General features: G+C 38.9%; 2 protein-coding genes and 1 pseudogene across 9 annotated transcripts in view; 2 read left to right on the top strand and 1 right to left on the bottom strand.

Moving 5' to 3' along the window:
- Med20 (mediator complex subunit 20) overlaps positions 1-12,981 on the top strand; it is a 172,175-nt gene extending 159,194 nt beyond the window's left edge. For all 4 annotated transcript variants that reach the window (XR_009227353.1, XR_009227354.1, XR_009227351.1 and 1 more), the window contains one exon: positions 12,738-12,981. The gene's annotated coding sequence lies outside the window, so the exon portion shown is untranslated. The remainder of the gene's footprint in view (positions 1-12,737) is intronic.
- The window catches only part of Usp49 (ubiquitin specific peptidase 49), an 83,868-nt gene that overhangs the window by 44,909 nt on the left and 16,175 nt on the right, over positions 1-22,784 (top strand). The gene's annotated exons all lie outside the window — the stretch shown is intronic.
- On the bottom strand, positions 12,156-12,222 carry LOC124096790 (U4 spliceosomal RNA; annotated as a pseudogene).

Here is a 22,784-nt window from a genome sequence, read left to right on the forward strand (position 1 = left end):
TGAATCCGATCCTAAGTCTTTGAGAACTGAAATGTGAGTTAGGTCACAACCCAGGTCCTAGGCTGGCCACTGGGTAGTGCTCATGCCAGACAGATCGGAACAGCTCTGCGAAGTTTGAATGTGGAACTGATATTTAAATTATACCCACAGAAGGTTGGTTGGAACTGTGACCTGAATCCAATCAGGTTGATTGCTTAATAAATAAAAAAATTAACATTCTTTGGGGGATTTAAACATGCTCAGTCTTGTCATATTTAAAATACTCAGGATACAAAATTATTCAGCCTATAAAGAACCAGAATAATCTTAACTCATGTGAACAAGACAACCAATTGATACCATCACTGAGATGACAACTTTCCCTCACAGTGTGTTCTTACCTTCTGTCGGATTGGCAAGCTTAGGCCACATTATGTCCTCTGTTGACCCAGTGACCATTGCTAGGCAGAATCCTGCAGAGACTGGTTGATATTTTTCAGGACCCACCCCTGTGCTATTTCCAAGGCCAGCTTCTCCTGAACCGCAGGTCCTGTGCAGGAGGAGTGGATACTCAGCGGGAAAAGCAAAACAAAACTCCTGCTGTCAGACTTCATGAACTTACCTTTCTAACTCTTAGATTGTAAGAGACCTTTCTATAGTGAGGGACAAAGAGCACTGAAAGGAGATTACAAGTCAGATGGCTCAGTACAAATTTTATTAAGCTCTTTGTGTGTTTTCCCTATGTGGATTGTTCTTTCCATTTTTTTTTTTCCTGGGCAGATGAGTTAATATGACTTGAGGCCAACCGTCACTTTAGCACAAAGATAAATAAGGAGCTAAAGAATGCAGAGCAGAGAGCCACCTGATTCTTTGTAGTTGAAGATGATAGTCACTGACAGGCAATTGCAGATCCTTACCAGCTTCACACCCTGGTCTGTGATTTTAGCTGCAGACTCCATATACTGAGCTTGGCACAGTTAGAAGCTGCCATCCCCTCTTCAGAAAGAAATACTCCAGGTGCTCATCAAGGAACCCTCAGTATCCGCCACCATGATTCTCTGGGTCCCTAGTGGTGCTACATCATTTGAAGCTGTACCATAGTGTGTCTTCAAAGTGTTTCTTTGGCATATTCTGCTTGATTTATCTCTGTTCAACTTACCACCCAGAAGCTACTTGGGAATGCAAAGCAGAGAAGTTCAGAATGCATGCTTGAGAGAAAGGCTGCCGAAGTGTCAGAACTTATTAATATTACAAGTTCTTAAAGCCTTAAAGGTGTCAAGTTTTCAGTTGTGCAGGCTAACAAGGGTTCTGAAAGAAGGTAATTTTAAATCACAAACAAACCTATAACATTTAAATGGCAGGGCAGGTTGTAGGAGCTTCTTAAGAGGTTGGATTTTATTTGAAGAGGTAACTAATAATAGCCTAGAACAATCATTTGCCCAGAAAGATCTGTAGTTACCTCTGTAGCACTCAGCCAGTGGGAAAGGAGTCTGTGGGGCTCTGCTGGAAGAATCTCAGCAGGGAGCAAGCTTTGCAACTTTGTTAGCAGTGTCATCTTGTTATTTGGAGGAAGTGTCATGATCACTGTGTAGTAACTGTCATTTCTTCAACTCTGTGTTTCAGGTATTACTTTAAACATTTTGTTATTTCTTAACTAATTTAATGCTTACAACAAACCTGCATAGTAGAAATGTGTTTGTTTATGTTTTATGGATGAGGAAATTGGTCCAGAGAGCTCTTTTGCAGTCACAACTATAAAGAAAGAGCTGAAATTCCAACCCAGGCAGCTTGGCTTGACTTTTTAACTGCTTCTCAGTTTATTTGTAAATGGGAGATTTAAAATTGCTGCCTTAACATTTTACTGAGTTGTAGAGAGCAGAAAATGATAAATAAAAGTACTTTTAGGGCTGTGGTTGTGGCTCAGTGGTACAGAGCTCACCTCATATGTGCGAGACCCTGGGTTTGAGCCTCAGCACCACATAATAAATAAGTGAAATAAAGGTATATATAAAAAAGTTATAGATATTTTTAAAAAGTACTTTTAATGAGGGAATGGAATATATAAAAGAAAACTTAAGGGGCTAGGAATGTAACTCAGTGGCAGAGCACTTGCCTACCATTTGTGAGATACTGGGTTCGATCCTTAACACAACATAAAAATAAGCAAATAAAATAAAGGTATGTTGTCCACCTGCAACTATAAAAAAATAAAAAAAAAGAAAGAAAACTTAAGCAGAAGAGCCTAAGACCAATGCCAGAAGTTATCATGAGAAGCTCTTCTCCAGAGAATTCTAATGTTTAAAATCATAGAACCATAAGGTAAAAGGGCTCTCCAAGGCTTTGTTTTAAGAGGACTTGATCTGAAGCAGTGGCTTCCTGATGTTTTTGATTTCATGGATCTTCAAAAGATGCACTTATGTAGCCAGGTGAAGTGGTACACACCGGTAATCCCAGCGACTTGGAAGGCTGAGGCAGGAGGATTGCAAATCCAAAGCCAGCCTCAGCAACTTAGCAAGGCCCTAAGCAATTTAGTGAGACCCTGCCTGGCTCAAAACAAAATATGAAAGAAGGACTGGGGATATGGCTCAATGGTTAAGTGCCCCTGGGTTCAATCCCCAGTACCGAAAAAGAAAATAGATGCATATGTGTGCATGCACACACTCACCAATCTAAACCTCCATCTACTTACCTTTACCAGAAGAGAAGAACATTTTTACACCAAGAATGTTGGAGAGATATAAACTCTTAATAAAAAACCAGTGTTTCCCCCAAACAAAACAAATTAGCAATCTCATCCTGGCCAGTAAAATTATTGGTCTGGAGATTAGTGGTTAGGGAACTGATTCATCTGGACTATTTTGGGTTAGGATAAGTTATCTTGGGATCACATGAATTCTCAAGTAATAGTATTATCTCATTGGTTGGAAGCATATTTGGAGAAATACCAGTTGAACTGTAGCTTACCCTGTTTCTGTGTGTGTGTGTGTGTGTGTGTGTGTGTGTGCGCGCGCGCACACGTGCATGTGTGTATATGTTTGTGTGGTGCTGGAATGAAATCCAGGACTTGTACATGCTAGGCAGGCACTCTACTACTGAACTACATCCCTAGCCCTTTTAAAATTTCATTTTAAGACAGTCTCACTAAGTTCCCCAGGCTGGCCTTGAACCTAAAATTCTCTTGAGTTGGCCTCCCTAGTAGCTGCAGTTAGGTGTGTACCACTGTGCCTGGCTTCTTAGTTAGGCTTTTGGTGGTTGCCTTGGTACCTGAGATCGTCTTTCCATCCAGATTCTCTGAGCTTATGTTTTATCTTCCACTTGAGATTATGAATTTTGAGGTCTTGTTATATGTTTTTTTTGGTGTTAAATGTAGTTCTTTATATATCCTGGAGATTGATGTTTTGAGGTGCAGGTGGCAAAGATTTTCTCCCATTCTGTAGGCTTTCTCTTCATGTTCTTGATTGTTTCCTTTGCTGTGAAGAAGCTTTTTAGTTTGATAAAATGCCATTTATTGATTCTTGATTTTTTACTTCTTGTGCTTTAGAAGTCTTATTAAGAAATTCAGTTCCTAAGCTGACATCATGGAGATTTGGGCCTATTTTATTATTATTATTACTATGATTAAGCACAGGGTCTCTGTTTTAGTGCTTAAGTCCTTGATCCACTTTGAGTGAGTTTTGAGCAGGGTGAGAGATAGGGGTTTAATTTCATTTTATTACATATGGATTTCCAGTTATTCAGCACCATTTGTTGAAGAGGCTATCTTTTCTCCAATATATGTTTTGGCGCCTTTGTCTAGTGTGAGATAACCGTGTTTGTCTTCTATTCTGTACCATTGGTCTTCATGTCATTTTGGTGCCAATACCATGCTGTTTTTAATACTGTAGCTCTGTAGTATAATTTAAGGTCTGATATTGTGATGCCTCCTGTTTCACTTTTCTTGCTAAGGATTGCTTTGGCTATTCTGGGTCTCTTATTTTTCCAAATGAATTTCATGACTGTTTTTTCTATTTCTATGAAGAATGTCATTGGGATTTTAATAGGAATTGTATTAAATCTGTATAATGCTTTTGGGGCTATGGCCATTTTGACAGTGTTAGTTCTGCCTATCCATAAGCATGAGAAATCTTTCCATCTTCTAAGGTCTTCAATTTCTTTCTTTAGTGTTCTTTGGTTTTAATTGTAGAGGTCTTTCACCTCTTGTTAGGTTGATTCTGAAATATTTTATTTTCTTTGAGGCAATTGTTAATGGGATAGTTTTTCTAATTTCTCTTTCAGTTGATTCATCACTGATGTATAGGAATGCAGTTGATTTATGGGTATTGTTGTTGTTGTTATTATTATTCCATGGATTGAACCCAGGGGTGTTTAACCACTAAGCCATATCCCCATCCCTTTTCTATGTTATTTAGAGACAGGATCTTGCTGGGTTGCTTAGGGTTTCACTAAGTTGCTGAGGCTGGCAATCTTCCTGTCTCAGCTTCCCAAACTGCTGGGATTATAGGCATGTGCCAACCTGGCTGATGTTAATTTTATATCCTGCTACTTTGTTGAATTCATTTATTAGATCTAGAAGTTTTCTGGTGGAATTTCTTGGGTCTTCTGAATATAGAAGTTTTAAATGACTCAGTTTTAAATGACCTGTCTTCAGGTTTGCTCCTTTTTGCTTTTACCTAATCAAGTCTGCAGTTGAACCCTTCTGATGAATTTTAGCTTCAATGATTGTGTTTTTCAACCACAGAGTTTGTGTTTGCATATTTTTAATAGTTTTAGTTTTGTTTATGCATTGTTTTCTTAATTTCACTTAGTTTAATATCTGTATTCTCTTTTAGCTTATTGAGCATCTTTAAAACAGTTATTCTTTGTCAGGCAGTTCATAGATCTACATTTTTTAGGATCTGTTTCTGGAGTTTTATTTAGTTGCTTTAAGCTGTATTTCCCTGTATATCTTGTACATCTTGTAATCTTTTGCTGGGATTTGGGCATTTGCTAAAGTACCTCCCCAGGTCTTTGTGTGATGGCTTTGTGTAGAGGAAGACCTTTACTAATGAGCCCTGCTAATGGCTGTAGGATTTTTTTCAGATCTCTTGCTCCCCCTGACATCTTCCTGATGTCAATGTGCCGCTTTCCTTATTTTCAGTGGCTTCCAAGCTCTCATGGTTGTCTGTTCGGTGCTCTGTGTCAGGTGAGATAGATAGAATATTGAATACACAGTCTACTTATTTTTGTCCAAAGAGAGGAAGCCCAGTGTGGGGTAGGGTGGTGGAGGTAGGATTTCAACACCCTTTTGTCCTCTTGTCTTTGCTCATACTATCCTCAAGGGCCTCACACTACCTTCAGCTAATTCTTTAGTAAATAAATTTAATATCTATCAGGCATTCCATTGGCCCTGGAAAGAGTGGAAGAGGCATGGTTCCGGCCTTCTCTGTACTTCCTTTGGGGAAGGACCTGTAGCTGCCTAGTCCGCCATTGTGTGGCTAGCACTCCCTCTAACGCTTTTATGTTTAAAGCATTTTGGTGGGCTTTGGAGATATGAGGAGATGGTAGCTTCCCTGAAATAACATACCTTCTGAATGGGAGGACCGATTTATAAATTAAAAATATCAATATTTAAAAGACTGTAAAAAGTAAGCAAACAACCTGTAAATGCAATATGAACTCAAAATAGGACGTCATAAGTAGTTGGACTTTAAACACAGGGTGGAAGAAAAAGTAAGCCTCTCCAGATGGTAAGCTACTTGTAGGCAGTTATTATTGGTAGAGGGTGTTTGGGTGGAAATTATTTTCCATTTAAAATGGATGAGGCGAAGCTGGGCATAGTAGCACATGCATGTAATCCTAGCAACTTGGCAGGCTGAGATAGGAGGATCCCAAGTTCAAGGCCAGCCGTGGCAATTTAGTAAAACTTATCTCGAATTTAAAATAATAATAATAATAAAAAGGACTGCAGCGGGCAGGCGGACTGGAGTTGTGGCTCAGTGGCAGAGTGCTTGCCTTGTACATGTGAGGCACTGGGTTCGATCCTCAGCACCACATAAAATAAGAACAAACAAAATAAAGATAATGTGTTCATGTATAAGTAAAATATATTTTGAAAAAAAGGACTGGGAATGTAGCTCAGTGGTAGAGCATACCTGGATTCAATCCCCAGTACTGCAAGAATGAATGAATGAATGAATGAAAAAAGTAGATGAGACAGAACTTTTCAGTCCATGGTAAGTGTAGAGTCATGGAGCCAGTCACAGAAATGGAGAGATCAGGGATGGGAGTGTTAGTTTGCCTGTTTAACAGGACAAACATCGTGTCCATTGGTCAAGGTATCTTTATTTCAGGACTTTTGAGTACTGCTTTCTAAAGAAAGACTTTTAGTATTCCCTAAGAGCCAAAAGAAATGTCTCCTTTCTTAGCTGCCCTCCAGCTTACTCTGTCTACTTCTGTAAACTTCCTTCTCACCTATTCACTTCCTATTCTGTTTAGTTTTCTTTTACCCACCTTTCCTTAGCTTGCTTTCTTTGTTTCTTAAAGCAACAGTTGTGTTTACATCCCAGTGCCTTCCATTTTCCAAACTTGAGTAACCTAGCAAAACTAAGTTGCAGTCAAGTTGTTTTTCATGACTGCATTTTAGCATCTTATAATAGGAATGTTAACAGCATGAGCATCCCTTTAAGTTCTCTAAAGCCTCTCTTGCATGCTAAATGTATATTTGTCATTGTTTCATCTAATCATCTACCTGTCCAAAAGGCATTACTACACCTTTGCTACTTTGGAAAATACTAAATAAATGTAAGACACAGCAACCCTGTAGTCAGCTATGTTCTCTAAACTAAGGATTGCCCCCATAATGGTGGGCAAAAACTTACACTGAAGACTTAGTGGTGGTTTGGGGTTAGAATGTTGCATCACCCTCAAGAATTACCACCACTTTCCTTCTTTCCTTTGCCACTATTTCCCTATTTCTACTGTCATATCTAAGAAACAGGAAGAAAAAAACAATGTCTCAAGTACAGATGGTGCTCAATTTATGATGGTTCAACTTGTGATTTTTTGACTTTACAATGGTATGAAAATAGTACATATTACGTAGAAACCACGCTTCAAATTTTGAATATTCATATTTTCCTGGGCTAGCAATATGAAGTACAATACTTTTTCATGATGCTGCGTAGTGGCATCAAGCTGCAGTTCCCACTAAGCCATGCAATCAGGAAGGTAGACCATGAATACTGTACAGTGTGCTATTGTATTTCTAAGCTGTGATGTTCATTCAGTAGGTTAGTTATATTCATTGCACTTGGAATCATACACTAAATAATCTGGGCTTAGGTTAATAACCAGGATCTTACATATGGACTGTCAGCCCACTCTTCACCAGTTGGCCCATTAAGGATATGGAATGAAATCTTGCTACTATTTCTTACATTTCCTTTGCATCCATACTGTGATAATTGTATCCACTTCTGCCTTTGTTGAACTAGATTTCACACCTGTGATGTGTGGCAGGTATGAGAATTCTGACCCATAACAAAGAGAAATATGGGGTAGGTATTTCACATGGAATTTTTTATACTTTTTTGAGTTTTCAAACTAGACTCATTTCTAAAATCTTATTTAGAGTATGGAGGAAGCTATTGGAGAAAGGTTACATGTCAGTGCTTAAACATTTTATCACCTATTATAATTCTCAAATTATTAATCATTTATTTTAACTGAGAATTAATAGAGAAATATATGTAATGAAAATAAACAAAAATTTACTTCCCTAATTATAGGTCTAAATTTCTTATTAATGGGAATTTAAGTCAAAGGCACCTTCCTCAAAAAAGGGCAGAAAAACAGCTAGAAGTACTATAAGATCTTCGATCACAAAAGAGTTAAAGAAATATTGAATTAGATTTATTTATTTATTTATTTTTTGTACTGGGGATTGAACTCAGGAGCACTCAACCACTGAGTCACATCCCCAGCCCTATTTTGTATTTTATTTAGAGGTAGGGTCTCACTGAGTTGCTTAGGGCCTCACCATTGCTGAGGCTGGCTTTTGACCTTGCAATCCTCCTGCCTCAACCTCCAGAGCTGCTGGGATTACAGGCGTGTGCCACCGCTCCTGGCTAGATTTAATGTTTTTAAGATATCAAATTTGTCAATCATTTTAGTTAATTGAGATTTGTGGTGTGCCTAATCCTGTTCTGACTGACTTCTGTGCCTCAGTGCTTATTACATCATAGTGTGTGCTCAGTAAATATTTATTTACTAAATTAATATCTAGTGATAAAGTTTTGCCAAAAATGCCCTCTAGTGGAAGCTGGTATCTTTGAACAACATAGTCCCCATAATAAGAATGAATATCTGGTTGAAAAAAAAACTAACTTCATTTAAATATGACACATATTGGGAGCCATTAAAACTGGCATCTTTAATGTGCTTTTTTCCCCTGTCTTTGCAAACAACACACCATGTGTACAGTTGTCTAAAAAACCAACTCTTTTTAAACGTTTGACCTTTGTGTCTGCATGTACCAGTTTTGTTTATACTAGGACCTAGGCAATTACCCATACATTCTCGTGTAGCTTGGAAAGCATGACAGTCCGCTGTGGTACCTGGCAAAGGAGCTGGAACTGGGAAAGAATAGGTTGATGAGCAATCACAGACTTTCAGAAGATAATTATATCTGCATAATGCAAAAGCATTTGAATTTATTTATCAAAGAGAAGGGGCTCCACCTAGGATTAGAAGTCAAGATAGGCATCTAATATCAGTAAAGGATGCTCAGGGGAAAATTAGGATTGAATTTTTAGTTCTTATATCAAAATCCCTGGGAAGGCAGTGAGTGTATATCCTTTGCCTTAAGCAGAAATATGAAATATGGCTGGGAAACTAGATAAACAACTGAGGGCTGTGGGCAATGAGGTATTCTTTGAGGTAGAGATTCATGTGTGGTAGAGTGGGCAGGAAAAGACCATTATGAAAATGATGAACCTGCCAGGCATGTGACACATGCTTGTGATCCCGTGACTCAGGAGGCTAAGGCAGGAGGATCATAAGTTTGAGGCCAATCTCAGAAACTTAGCAGGCTCTGAGCAACTTAGGAGGATGCTGTCTCAAAATAAAAGAGAAGTAAGGGCTGGGCATGTAGCTCAGTGGTAAAAGGCCCCTGGGTTCATTCCTAAGTACCAAAAGTGAAGGGGGGAAAAAAAGGAAAGAAAAATGGGGCTTTGAGGATTAGAACAGAAGAGGATGGATAGCATGGCAAGGAGGTAAGTGTATCTGGGGACTTCTGATTAGTAGACCAGACTATCTGGTTGTTTGTATTTAAAAAAAAAAAAAAGTGGAGCTAATATTAGAAGCTAGTCCAGAGTCAGGTTGTTTGGAATACTTTTGAAAGTCCAATTGAGAAACTTGGACTTTATCATATGAGAAAGCCATTAAAACTGGTAGTTGTGGAACAGTGTTAATATTAATTATGGCTTTAGAAGCCCAAGAAAACTAGTAGGGAAGGGAGATGATTCATTTACCTCAAAAGTGATGGTACCACTCTTTTTTTTTCCCCCCAGGGCTGAGGACTGAACCCAGGGCTTTGCATGTGCTAGACAAGTGCTCTGCCACTGAGCTAAATCCCCAACCCTGATGGTACCACTCTTTACAGCAATAAAACCAGTGGTCTTAGTGAAGGGGCCTTTCATGCTCTCCATGCCCCTCACCCTGTACCAGGAGTACCACAGGCCTCAGCTCTGAGTCCTGTAGTACTGGTGTATCATACCCCTTTCCTAAATTCTAATTGCTTGAACATCTGATTGTTTCCTCCATCATTGTCCTTCTTTCTAATAGTAGCATACTATTTATTTGAATATTTTCTTTTTAAAATTCTTTATTGTGGTACCAAGGATTGTGCCTAGGGGCATTACCTACCACTGAGCATCCCCAGCCCTTGTATTCTTTTTTATTTTGAGACAGAGTCTTGCTAAGTTGCCCAGGTTGACCTTGAATTTGAGATTCTCCTGCCTTAGCCTCATGAGCAACTGGGATTACAGGTATGCACCTGGCTTAAATGTTTTCAAAAGTATAAACCAATGTGGGATTTCTGCAGGGGTTAAAGTAAACACTGGATCACCTAGACACACTTTCCCAAGGCTTAGACCTGTGATTACTGGATTTGAGAGTCTTTTTTTGCTTTTTTTTTTTTTTTTGTAGTGCTGGTGATTAAACCCAGGGCCTTGGGAATGCTAGGCAAGGGCTCCGCCACTGAGCTGCACACCCAGCCCTGGATCTTGCTTTGAATTTAGCTACATCAACCACTAAAACCATCTTATAGAATGTCCAAAAGAGACAGGTTTGCAGGTAAAATTTTTCAGGTCTTTCTAGAACAGATAAACCTTGGAACAGAACATTCTAGAGATAGGGAAAGTCACCCATCTCAGTTTTTGAAGTTAGTGTAATAGTAAAACAGGGAAGGGCAATATAAGAAAAGGAAAGACTAATCTCACTTCTGAAAATGAACTTAAAATATAAATATAAATATAAATAAATAAATAAATATATATATATATATTTAGTGCTGGGGATTGAACCCAGGGCCTTGTGCATTCGAGGCAAGCACTCTACCAGCTGAGTTATATCCCCACCCTAAATATTAACAGACTGAGGATAACATTGTATTTGAAAATAAAACATCAAGACCAATTTTTTTTTTATTATATGCGGTTTTCAGCCTCAGAAAAATCTATCACTGATATAAACCAACATATTTTAAAAGGACAGTTGTATGATTTTCTTTTTTTTTTTGTTTTTGAACATTTATTTTTTAGTTGTAGGTGGACACAATACCTTTATTTTATTTTTATGTGGTGCTGAGAATCAAACCCAGTGCCTCACGCATGCTAGGCAAGCACTCTTCCTTTGACCCACAACCCCAGCCCCAGTGTGTGATTTTCTTAATAGGTGCAAAATAAAATATTAGATGAAATTTAATATTTAGTCTGATTTTTTTTATCCAAACTAGAAATAAAAAAGAACTTCTGTAACCTAAAGTTAACTAAAATCCCCTAGATAGACATTATACTTCCTGGTAAAACTGTAGATCCATTACCTCTAAAGTTCAGATAAGGAGATGATGCCCACTGTATCACCCTTATTGTTTACTAACAAACTAGAGTTCCTAGCTAATGCCAGAAGACAAGAAAAAAGAAATAGAAAAGAGAGGAAAGCTGTCTGTACTTAAAGATTATGAGGTCACCCAGAGAAAATGCAAAAGAATCTACAAATTATTAGAACAATTAACAGTTCAGCAAGATTGCCTGAGTATTGGATTAGAAATGTTTGAGCATAATATGAGATATGATTTTTAGGTCAAAATTATTAAATATCAGCAATTCCATATGATTCAAACTAATATAAAAGTGAATTACATTTTGGCATACTAGCAGTAACCATTTGGTAAACGTGTATTATATTTTCAAAAGATTCCATTCAAAAACTTTAAAAGGGTCCAGGAAATACTAAACGTAGATATGGATGGGAAGACTCACTACCACGAAGAGGTCAGTTTTCCCCAAAATAAGTTTATAAATTCAATGCAATGCCAATCAAACTTTCAAAAGGATTTTTTTGGACAGAATTTTACAAGTTCACCTTAAGTTTCATATGATAAAGAAACAAAAACGGATAAAGTTACTTTAAAAGAATTGGTGGGGAAGAGGTGGTATGAGCCAGCAAGATTGGCTTAACTTGTCTTTTTGGTAATGGAACCCTGTGGCAGTGGGAAATGGTGAGTCAAAAAGGCTAGTAGAATAGGAAACAAAAGCAAAACAACACAGATGTGTTAGCAACCTCAGTGCAAACTGTATAACTTTTAGGAAAAACTATAAGGGAATATCTTAATTATCTTGGGGTAAGAAATGGTTTCATAAAATATAAAATCATAAAATGCACCCTATGATTGCATGAACTATAAATCCTATGCACGACATGGCCCCCTAAACAACAGACAAGCCACACACTTATACACAGATACTTATAACACATCTAAGTGTCAGAGGCCTTACATCCAGAAATGTACAGAACTGTAATCATTTAATGAGAAAAAGGCAAATCGACCAACCAAAAAAAGGATTAGTTCATCTCTTAGAATAGGTAATGCCTATTATTTGTTTCTGACCATATTAAGTATGTTTCTATTGATAGTGCTTCAATTAGCAACAATCATGCCTCAGATAAACCTCATTGGCCACAATACTGCCACTGCACAGAGCTTTGATAGTGCTTCAAAGCAGTTGAGTTCTTATTAGTTCTGGTAAGTTTTTATGTGATTGGAAGTTCAATGGTGAGTGCTTGCTTGTTATGTCAGTTCACAGCAGAGAAAAGAGAATGGCCAATATATAGTTGAAAAGATGTTCAATCCTGCTCTGGTAATCAAGAAGATGAAATTTTTTTTAAAAAAAATTTAAATTCTAATAGTGGTTGATCGCATTTAGTTAACATCGAGTTTCGAAGTCTAAGTCAGAGCTTAGCCATGTATCAGCTGTGCAATCATGGATAGGGTTCATGACCTCTAAGTTTCTTCTATTTTAAATAGGGTTAAAATAACTACCTTATCAGCTTATCATGAGGAATGAATAATATATGTTAAGTATTAGAATAGTGCCTGGATGTAGTAAGTGTTCAATAAATGACAGTTGATTTGACTTTTTATAATGCATGTTAATTATAAAAATACTGAAAAGTATTTAGCCCCATCCAGGTTTTGTCCAACTGTTTTCTACTTGTAGAGATCGTGAATGGAGAGCTACCTATCCCTGAAAATGCCAGCTTCTTACCCAGAGCCCTCCCAGGTGGCATTACCCTGGTGAAGTCGTAACTAGGGTCTAGACCTTAACTCTAAAGGTCCAGAACTTCAATTTTGTGCGAACAAGATACAATGACCAGTTATCTTGGGAAGTGACTTATGTGGTCAAATCATCAGAGTGAAGATTAAAATTACAGTGATAAATAAAACTGTTAAGCACACTGGTACTTGAGTTGGTGGTTATTGCATTTTCTCCCTGAAGGTGGGCTATGTGGAAAATCAATTTTGGTTTTCTGTGCAAGGAATAAGTGCAGAGGGAGCCTTCTGGATGACGTTAGTGACCAGTGCTCTCAGGCCCTCATAGGCTATCACCAGACTCCAGTGAGTCTATTTATGAGTTGGAGACCTGCTAAGGAAGAACTCAGTCTAATTTGCTCAGAGGACACTCCCTCTTACTGCTGATCTCCAGTCCATAGTCAAGCATAGACTGACGTCCTCAACTGTCAGATTCTGTCTAGGTCACTTTGTTCAATTTGGGGGTCCTCAGAACTCTTGTCACTCAGACCCCTGGTATCTGGTTGATACCAGAACTTAGGGTTTTGGTTATTTTAACACATGGATTTTGTTTTCACTACATTTTTCTTTTTTATTTATTTTTCAGAGAACAAACTCTTAACTGTTATTTTGGAGACACTATATGTCATTGCAATGTACAAATACAAAGTGACAATTCCTTATTTATTTATTCAGGTACTAGGGAATGAACCCAGGGGTGCTTTACCACTAAGCTATATTTCCAGTCCTTTATTTTATTATTATTATTTTTTGTTTTTGTTTTTGGTACTGTGGATTTTTGAACCCAGGAACATTTAACCACTGAGTCACATCCCCAGCCCCCCCCCCTTTTTTTTTTTTTTTGCATTTTTTTTAAAGACAAGGTCTCAATGAGTTGTTTAAGTGCTTCACTAAATTTCTGAGGCTGGCTTTGAACTCACGATCCCCCTGCTTCAGCCTCTTGAGTTGCTGGGATTATAGGCATGTGCCACCACACAGCTCATTATTATTTTTTGAGTCAGAGTCTCACTAGTTTGCTTAGTGCTTGCTAAATTACTGAGGTTGATTTGAAACTTGTAATCTTCCTGCCTCAACCTCCCAAGTCTCTGGGGATTACAGGTGTGCACCATCACTTGCAGTACAATTCCTTATTTCTTACTGACATCATCACCTTAATAGTCCAGCCTCTGCCTTTCCATTAAAGTCCAGATTGGATCTGGACCAGCTTGATGTCATATTTTCTTTACTGGAGGACTAGTAAGTTGGCCCCTTGGAATTAGCATTGAATTAAATGGTCCCTCAGAAGTCTGACATTGATCAGGCGTGGTGGCGCATGGCTTTCATCCCAGCAACTCTGGAGGTTGAGATAGGAGGATAGGTTGAGCCCAGGAATTGCCTGCCTCGGAAAAATGAGACTTTTTTTTTTTTTAAAGCTATACTTATTGGATTACAAGTATACCTTGTTTTATTACATCTTTGTTAAAGATATATATCTCACTGGTATTAATCTTATGGGTATCTACATTGATTCACACAGTTATCACAGGCAACATAGAAGAGATGCTAAAGAAACATTTATGAAGTCAGGGAAGCTTATTTTGTGTGTTTTCTCTAGGGACCATCCTCATTGGTCATACAGCCTTAAGGCTCAGAGGCAGTGATTCATACTTTTCCCTCCCTCTCTAGTTTCTTTCTGTGAATATTTGCTTATGCAGTATCTTGTCCAACTCTGCTTTCTACTTCCTGCTACTGTAAAGGAGCCTGTGTTTAGTTATTAGTTGATTAGCTTAGCGTTTCCCATATAAGATTATGTTTGCCTTTAATGGGGACTTTGATGTCTTAATGCAAATCATGGGACTCACTGGCAGAATCGGAAGGTGAATATTTTAAAACAGGAGAAGGGGTACTAGGATTTAGTGGGACTTAAACTACAAAGAAGTGTGTTCCCTTGGTGTGCAGTGGCCCTCTGTCTGGGGAGCCTGTCTTATTCTTACAGGAGTTAGGGCCCAGTCCTCTCACTTCCTGTGCCCTCTCACTGTAGCAGAGTACCCAGAAGCACTCCTGCTTTACCCTTATACAAGAGATGAGGGTCATGCACAGTTCACGTCTTTCAAATGCCTTCTATGGTTTGTTGAAAGAAGGCCCTTTTGATATTTTTGCCACGCAGCACATTCTGCTGGATCTGTGAGTTTTCAATGGACATACCCCCACTGGAGACTGAACTTAGGCTAATTCTGCTTCTTTAATTCAACTGCATTTTGTAATGCAATGGGTTTACTTTTAACAACTTTACTGGGCTTTTACTATCCTTGCTCTGTGTTGCCATTAAGCAATGTTTAAAGACCTAAGAAAAGTAGTTAATATGAGATAAACCAAATTTGTTTTGAAAGGATAGTGATTTTTCTTGTTTTTAATATAAGAGTGTCCTCTAGTTGTTTAAGAATACCATACTATGAATACCTTATTAGATGAGACTCTGGATGAAATCAAGGCCACAGTGTTAGTTACTTTAAGGTGCTCCATTAACCAGCCTAATAAGGTAAAAGCCCTGTTTTAGCCAGAAGGATCCGATCAATGCAATTGTAGGGAAGGGGGAGGTTATTTGAGGGCTCACGATTTCAAAGGTCTTAGTCCAGAGAAGGTCAGCTCCATTTCTTGGGGCTTGAGGTGAGGCTGACCATGATGGCAGAACATGGTGGTAGAGGGAAGCAGCTCACATGGCATATGGAAGCAGAGAGAGTGACTGTAGCTCCAGATACATGCCCCCAATTAACCACTTCCTCCAGTCACACACTACTAGCCACCACTCATTTAATCCCATCATGGATTAATCCATGGATTGGGTTAAGAATAACAATCCAATCATTTCTCCTCTGAACCTTCTTGCATCGTCTCACACGTGAGCTTTTGGGGGACACCTCATATCCATAATAAGCCCTATGGAGGCAAAAATGAGTGGCTGATAGGAGCTTGTTTTCAGAAATAGGCAGCATAGCTGGCCATGGCAGTTGGTATTTTGCTTAGATTTAATTACTTTCCAAGTACAGGAGTGTGTGCACTCTCATTTGAACCTCCCTTGCCATTCAGCTGATTCCCTTCACCACCTCCTAACACATACTCCTCTCTCTCTCCCCCTCCCTCTCTCTCCCCCCCCCACACACACAACACACACACACATATTCCCCTGCCTCCACTCCTTCAGAGAGGTTGGTGCTCTGTTGAGAAGTATTTTACTGACCAGTAAACTGGAACAATGTTAGGAGCTGTTCCATGGGGGGATTTCTGGATTTTCGGGGGAAAAGAGTCTGCCCATGAATTCCACGTTATGCACAGTTGTTGGGAGTGCCACCTGGAAAGAAGAGTAGAAATTAACTTCGTACCTTGGTTGATATGAAATGTGATTGACATTTGACTGGCAGAGGCTCTGTTGTATTGCCAGTCTGCAATAAGAGATTTGTACTTTGCCAGTTATAAAGTTATGGACAAGAGAAGGGGAAAGGGCTTTTTTTTTTTTTTTTTTTTGGTACTAGGGATTGAACCCAGGGGTGCTTTATCATTGAGCCACATCCCCAGCCCTTTTTCTTTTGAGGCAGGGTCTCACTAAGTTGCTGAGGCTGGCCTTGAACTTGCAATCTTCCTACCTCTGCCTCTTGAGTTGCTGGCATTATAGGCATACACCACCATGTCAGCAAGAGAGCTCTTTATGAAGTGGATAGGGCTTCTAGAACATGATCTCAGGTTCTCTGTATACCATGAATGTCATCAGGCTGCTTATCTCAAAATCTTACTTCCTAATGAAAGCATGACAAAACATATTTGCTCTGTGCTTATCTTCAATCATCTTGCTGATGCCTGAATTTTTTGTTTTGTTTTTTAGTTTTTGGTACTGGGGATTTAACTCAGGGGCACTCTACCTCCGAGCTACATCCCCAGCCCTTTTTATTGTTTATTTTGAGGCAGGGTCTCCCTAGCTCAGGTTGGCCTCGAAATTGCCCTGTCCTTTCTCAGCTTCCTGAATTGCTACGCTTATAGGCTTTTCACCACTGCACTCAGCTCAATGCCTGAATTTTTATGGTTGTTGAAATAGTGAGTTTCCTCAGTGCCATATCCCCTAAAGGTGCTGAAGTTGACAACAGAGTCTTCTATCTCTACTCCTGTTTACCACAGGGCATGTAGTGTACTGCTTCTTGTTTATTAAGTTGCATGAGTGTGTGCGTGGCTTTGTTTACACTCTTTTTTAAAATATATACATGATTAGTTGTTGATGGACCTTTATTTATTTTATTTTATGTGGTGCTGAGATCAAGCCCAGAGCCTCAAACATGCTAAGCCACAACCTGAGCCCCTTTTTTTAATACTTTTGATGATCTATTATATACACTATTTTGTCCCTTTGCTTTTTCACATACTGTTTTTTAAACAACTCTTGGTTTCCACTATATGGCTGATTTATAATTTGTTTTACCAGTTCCCTATTAAAATTCCTGACTGTTCTCTTTGTAACATCCAGTTTTTTTTTTCCTAATATATATTTAACAAATACTCCTGTCTTCTCTTTGGACTTTTGTCATCTTTGCTCTTGAAACCAAGTGCTTTCCCACACCTGTAATCCCAGCTGATATTCAGGAGGCTGAAGTACAAGATCACACATTCCAGGTTGGCCTGGGCAATTTAGCAAGACCCTGTCTCTGAATTAAAGAGGGCTGGGGATGTCGCTTGGTGGTAGAACACCATTGGGTTCAGTCCCCACTATCACACCCATACATACGGTGTCTCTGTGCAAAATATGATGGGTCTCTGTCCTGACATGTTTGGTGTGTTGTGTGGGGCAGGGCACAGGACTAAATGTTATTGTTGTCATTTAAGTAGCAGGACATCAGGAAGATGGGGTTCCCATTTCTTAGAGTAGCCACCGAAACAGCCAACATTGGCATCTAATCTGAGGATCCATTTGTAAATTCTAGTCAGATTTGTTTTCTTTTCACAGAAATTGTTCCTTTTTTTTTTCTTCTCTCTGCAGGCAGTTCCCAATGTATATATGTGTCTTCCATACTAATGGCCATGTGTGGAAAGCCCTCTTCAGCCATGTGGAGAAAGTAGGGGGAGGGTATTCCCCATTTCACTGCTTGGGCTGCAGCTGGAAAGCAATTTCTGGCATCCCGAGTTGCAAATTTGAATTAATTTTCTCAGAGAAAATACATTTGAAGCCAGATGTGGTGGTACACACCTGTAATTCTTGCAACTCTGGAGGCTGAAGCAGGAGGATTACAAGTTTGAGACCAGCCTGGGCAATTTAAGATAAAAGTAAGATAATTAAAAATAAAATAACTTAAGACAAAATAAGATAAAATGGGCTGGGGGTGTAGCTCAGTGGTAGAGTGGCCCTGGGTTCAATCACCAGTACTGCAAAAAATAAATAAATAAATAAATAAATAAATAAATAAATAAAAAAGATAATAAATACATTTGATAGTTAGCTTCCACAGTGGTGGTACTAGTATTCTAGTACTGTAGTATAGATACATTGTAGGTTCAGTAGGCTTTTAAAATGAAACTGAGTGCTAGTCATAACATCATTTCTATGACAAAGAGTGTTCTACATTCCCTGCTGGCAAACAACCAGTTGGTGGATATTTGAACATATTGTATGGGATCTGTTGGCCAAATTTTGCCATGGCACACCAAGCATCGTGTGGACTGGGAGTAACATTAATATGACTGGGGTCAGAGAAACGAAAATAATTGGATTTTTTTTAAATATAATTTTTGAGCCACAGTTTACTGAGACTATAGTGAGACTTGGGGGATAAGGTAGTTAGATTCCTTTCCATTGGATGATTGGAATGAGGAGGGAAAAGAGTTCTAAGGGGGAAAAAAAATCAGGGATCTTTCTTTCCCAGGAAAGGAAGAAGCTTCAGAAAGAGAAGCCATGAGAAAGCAAGGGGTATTTCAACAGACCCACTGAAGTGGCTTGGTGTCCCCAAAAGGCGGAGATACTCAGAAAATTTTGTAGACAGAATTCTAGATAAAAATCTGGTGAAGTTATGGAGAGAAATTTGGAAGGCAGCTTACAAGTGGCCTCCCAAATGGCCATCTGAGTCTAAAAGGTATTTTTTGTTTTTTGTCTTTAAAAATATTTTTTATGGAACTTTTCAAGCATACACAAAAATAAAGAGACTAGTAGAATGAATTCTATGTAACCATCAACCAGGCTCAACAGTGACCAACATTTTGACGATCTTGTTTTATTTCTTCCTGCCACTTTTCACCCCTCCCCATCCCCGCCCCACACATCATAATACTTTATCCGTAAACACCTCGGAGGTATTACTGCCATACAAATATTTTAAAAATGAAATTATAGTACCATTAGTGTTTGCCATATACTTTCTCCATGATTTGGCTAATCACAGCCTGTGGTGTCAAGTTCCTATTTCCTAGGTTTCCCCTAACCTAGTAGTTAGATCTCAAGGCTTCCTTGGACTTAGGCTCAGTTCTTTTAGCAAGATACTTGATAGGTGATGCTGCTAGGAACCATACTAGGGAGGGCCAACTGTTCTGGAGACAGATGTTGTCAGGCTTATTCACCCATTATAAAGTTTCCTGTCGGTTTTCATCTAATAGCTTAATGAACTATTAGGAGAAAATTGTTTATTTCTGTATATAGTTTTTAAAAGATATACTGGGTTGTAATATATAGACAATAAACCACATATATGTAATGGGTACAATTCAAGAAGGGTATGATATATATTTGACATAGATATATGGGCATATGCATATGTATGTTTTTGATTGGTTGTCTAGCCGCTGCAGAGAACTTGGTGTTTGGGAGGCCTACTGCAGGGACAAACCTTGGTTCCTATGATCAGATGTTTGGAGGTTAAACACTAATTTTCTCAGTGGTAGCAATAGAAGGGTCGCTTAACCACTGAGCCACATCCCTAGCCCCCCTCCCTTTAATATTATTTTTAGTTATTGATAGATTTTTATTTTATTTATGTATTAAATGTGGTGCTGAGAGTCGAACCCACCGCCTCACACATGCCAGGCAAGTGTGCTACCACTGAACCCCAGCCCCCTTAGTCTCGTTTAAAAAATTTTTTTAGTTGTAGATGGACATAATACCTTTATTTATTTATATTTTTATGTGGTGCTGAGGCTTGAACCCGATGCTTCACGCATCCTAGGCAAGTACTCTACCACAACCCCAGCCGCAACCCCAGGCCTTTTCATATTTTATTCTGAGACAGGGTCCTGCTGAGATTGCTTAGGGCCTTGCTAGGTTGCTGAGGCTGTCTTTGAATTTGTAATCCTCCTGCCTCAGCCTTCCGTGCCACTGGGATCACAGAACTACCCCACTTGTTTGGTGTAGAAAAATTTTCTGTGTGATAAGAGACCTTATTTGGACCTTGTTTTATCATTTGTTTGTCAGGGAGATCATGCTAAAACAAAACATAAAAACTGCTAGTGACTTTTTGCTTTCCCCTTTCAGGAGAAAAACTGTTTTCTCTTTTAGCAGATACGCTCAAGCTGTTCTGGGGTTTATTATGAACCTGGTGTTGTTTTTGGCGCCCTTCTTGTTCCATCTCAAAAGCACAAAATATATATGTTCAAGTGAGAGATCTTTTCATTCCTATCTAATTCTCCTTTCCTTTTGTCTTTAGGAAAATTCCTTTTTTTTTTTTTAATACTGGAAATTGAACTAAGGATGCTTACCACTGAACTATTATCCCCAGCTCATTTTATTTTACTTTGATACAAGTTGCTGAGGCTGGACTGGAACTTGAGATCCTCCTGCCTTATCCTTGTAAGTGGCTAGTATTCCAGACATTATTACCAATGTTGTAATCCAGTCAGAATGAGACACAAGAGGTAGTTTGCCTCATGCAAGTCTCATACCCATTTGTCTGAAGTGGGGTTTCTGTTGCACTTAATGGAATTGATCTATGTGCCATGTATTGTGCCCACATTTGGGTAAAGATGCCTATCTTTAATAAAGAAGAAAAACAAAGAGTTATCAAGTTAACAGATCAGGGTTCTTTTGCATTAGGATAATTTTTTCTTGGCCAACAGAAAATCCTGGCCTGTGAGTAACATGTTTCTTTTATTAGTTAGAGAATTCATGTGTTGGCATTCAAAGGGAAGTTAGATTAGGTGACTGAACTGATTCCCTGGGTTGGTGAGGGGGCTACCATGTTGCAGAGCCTGTGCATTGGGACAGACTGGGAACCGGCTACTGGGGAGGTTCAAAATATACACAGTGCCTGTTTGAGGTTAATAACATGGATGGCCTCTAGAAAGTGCAGAGCCAACACCTACTTGTAGCAAGCCAATTCCTTTGATCTGAAGACAATACAAACTACTAAGTGTTTTTATTTTGTGGTGCTGAGGACTGAATCTAAGACCTTAAGCTTGCTGGGCAAGCACTCTACTACTGAGCTGTCTCCCAACCCAACAGACTATTAAGTTTGAAGAAGCCCTGAGTAATCCTTACACAGCTAGCCTGGTTCTCTACTACTTTGAGCTGTCGCTTCTTTGCACTGTCAGGGGTAGTATTTCTGAGAAAGAGGGAGAGAGGGGATGTGTGCTCCCATGGAATTCAAAATTTTCTGATTTTAATATGAGCAGTCTTTTTTTTTTTTTTTTTTTTTTTTTTTTTTTTTGCCACCTTGCCCTCAATCTAGCATCCTGGAAAAAGGACTAAGGTTTAGGCACTGACCTCTCTGGCAATAATATTTAGGTTAATGAATCAAAAAGTGCGATGCCTTGAAGGCCAGCTAGCTTTATTCCACAGATGGCATCTCCTTAGTCTCCTTCAGTCATCTTACTGATCTTGCTCATTAGGAGACCCAGACGATGGAGAGTGTAGAGCACACAGTATGATCATCACTGCTACCAAATAGAAAAGCCCAAAACATGCAGTGGCTTCATCCTCCAAACATTAATAATAGTAGTGTGCCATAATGCAGGTGTCAGTATGTAAAAATTCAACCAGAGACTGAGTTGCCGCAAGGAAATGGAAACTTAAAAAAAAAACAAAACTTTTTTATTTATTATTTTTCTCATTATGGGGCTGGAACCCAGGGCTTGACGCGTGCTTGGAATGCTTTACCACTGAGCCACACCCCCAGGCCAGAAATAGAAACACTTTTATATTCAAAAGTATGCTGGGGTTCTGTGAGTATACCAAAAATTATTGAGTTGTATACTTGAAGTGAGTGAATTTTATAGTATGTAAATTATATCTTGGTAAAGCAATTTAAAAACATTTGTGGGAATAAAATACAATGCGATGTTGAAATGATGGCTTAAAGTTCTAGGAATAGATGAAATAAATCATTGAGAAGTGCAGACAAAACCTTAAGGAAAGCTGACATGTCAAGGAACTGGGAGACATTTGAAAACAGAGGTGAGATTACAGATGTAGGAAGAAAACCAGATCAGAATGGTAGCCTGAAGTTCAGGAGAGAATGCGCACTTGGTGTCAAATGCAGTACAAATGTGGATGGAGACTGAGCAAAGGCTAATGAATTTAACTATAAGGAAATCGCTAGTGAGTGACCTTTGAGAAAATAGTTCCCATGAAATCGAGGTGTTGGGGAGGAGCTGCAAGGAGATGAAGCTGCATAATACTCCTCCAGAGGTCAAGAGGGCAGAGGAAGGAGGAGCCTAATCAGTATCAAGGATAGTCTAGAGGCAGGGCAACCTTGTGTCTTTCTTTTTGTCTCTGTCTCTTTCTTAAGTTAGAATAGACTTAATATTTGCAGTGAGAGGAAGGAAGCAAACAAGAGGAGAGAGTGGAAGTACAGAGCGCCAAGGCCTAGTTCTGTTTCTTCTATGGTTAGAGAAGTCGGTATTTGATACAGAGTAAAGCATTTTTACTGTCATTTGCTGTCAGATGACAGATGTCAAAGCATCTGTCTTTTTTGTTTTCTTGGACAATGGCAGGGATGGTCCCTCCCCATGAACAAAC

The sequence above is a fragment of the Marmota monax genome, unplaced genomic scaffold (genome assembly GCF_021218885.2).
Source record: "Marmota monax isolate L192 unplaced genomic scaffold, Marmota_monax_Labrador192_F-V1.1 WCK01_AAM20220418_F8-fsc00127, whole genome shotgun sequence".
Taxonomy (NCBI): Eukaryota; Metazoa; Chordata; class Mammalia; order Rodentia; family Sciuridae; genus Marmota; species Marmota monax.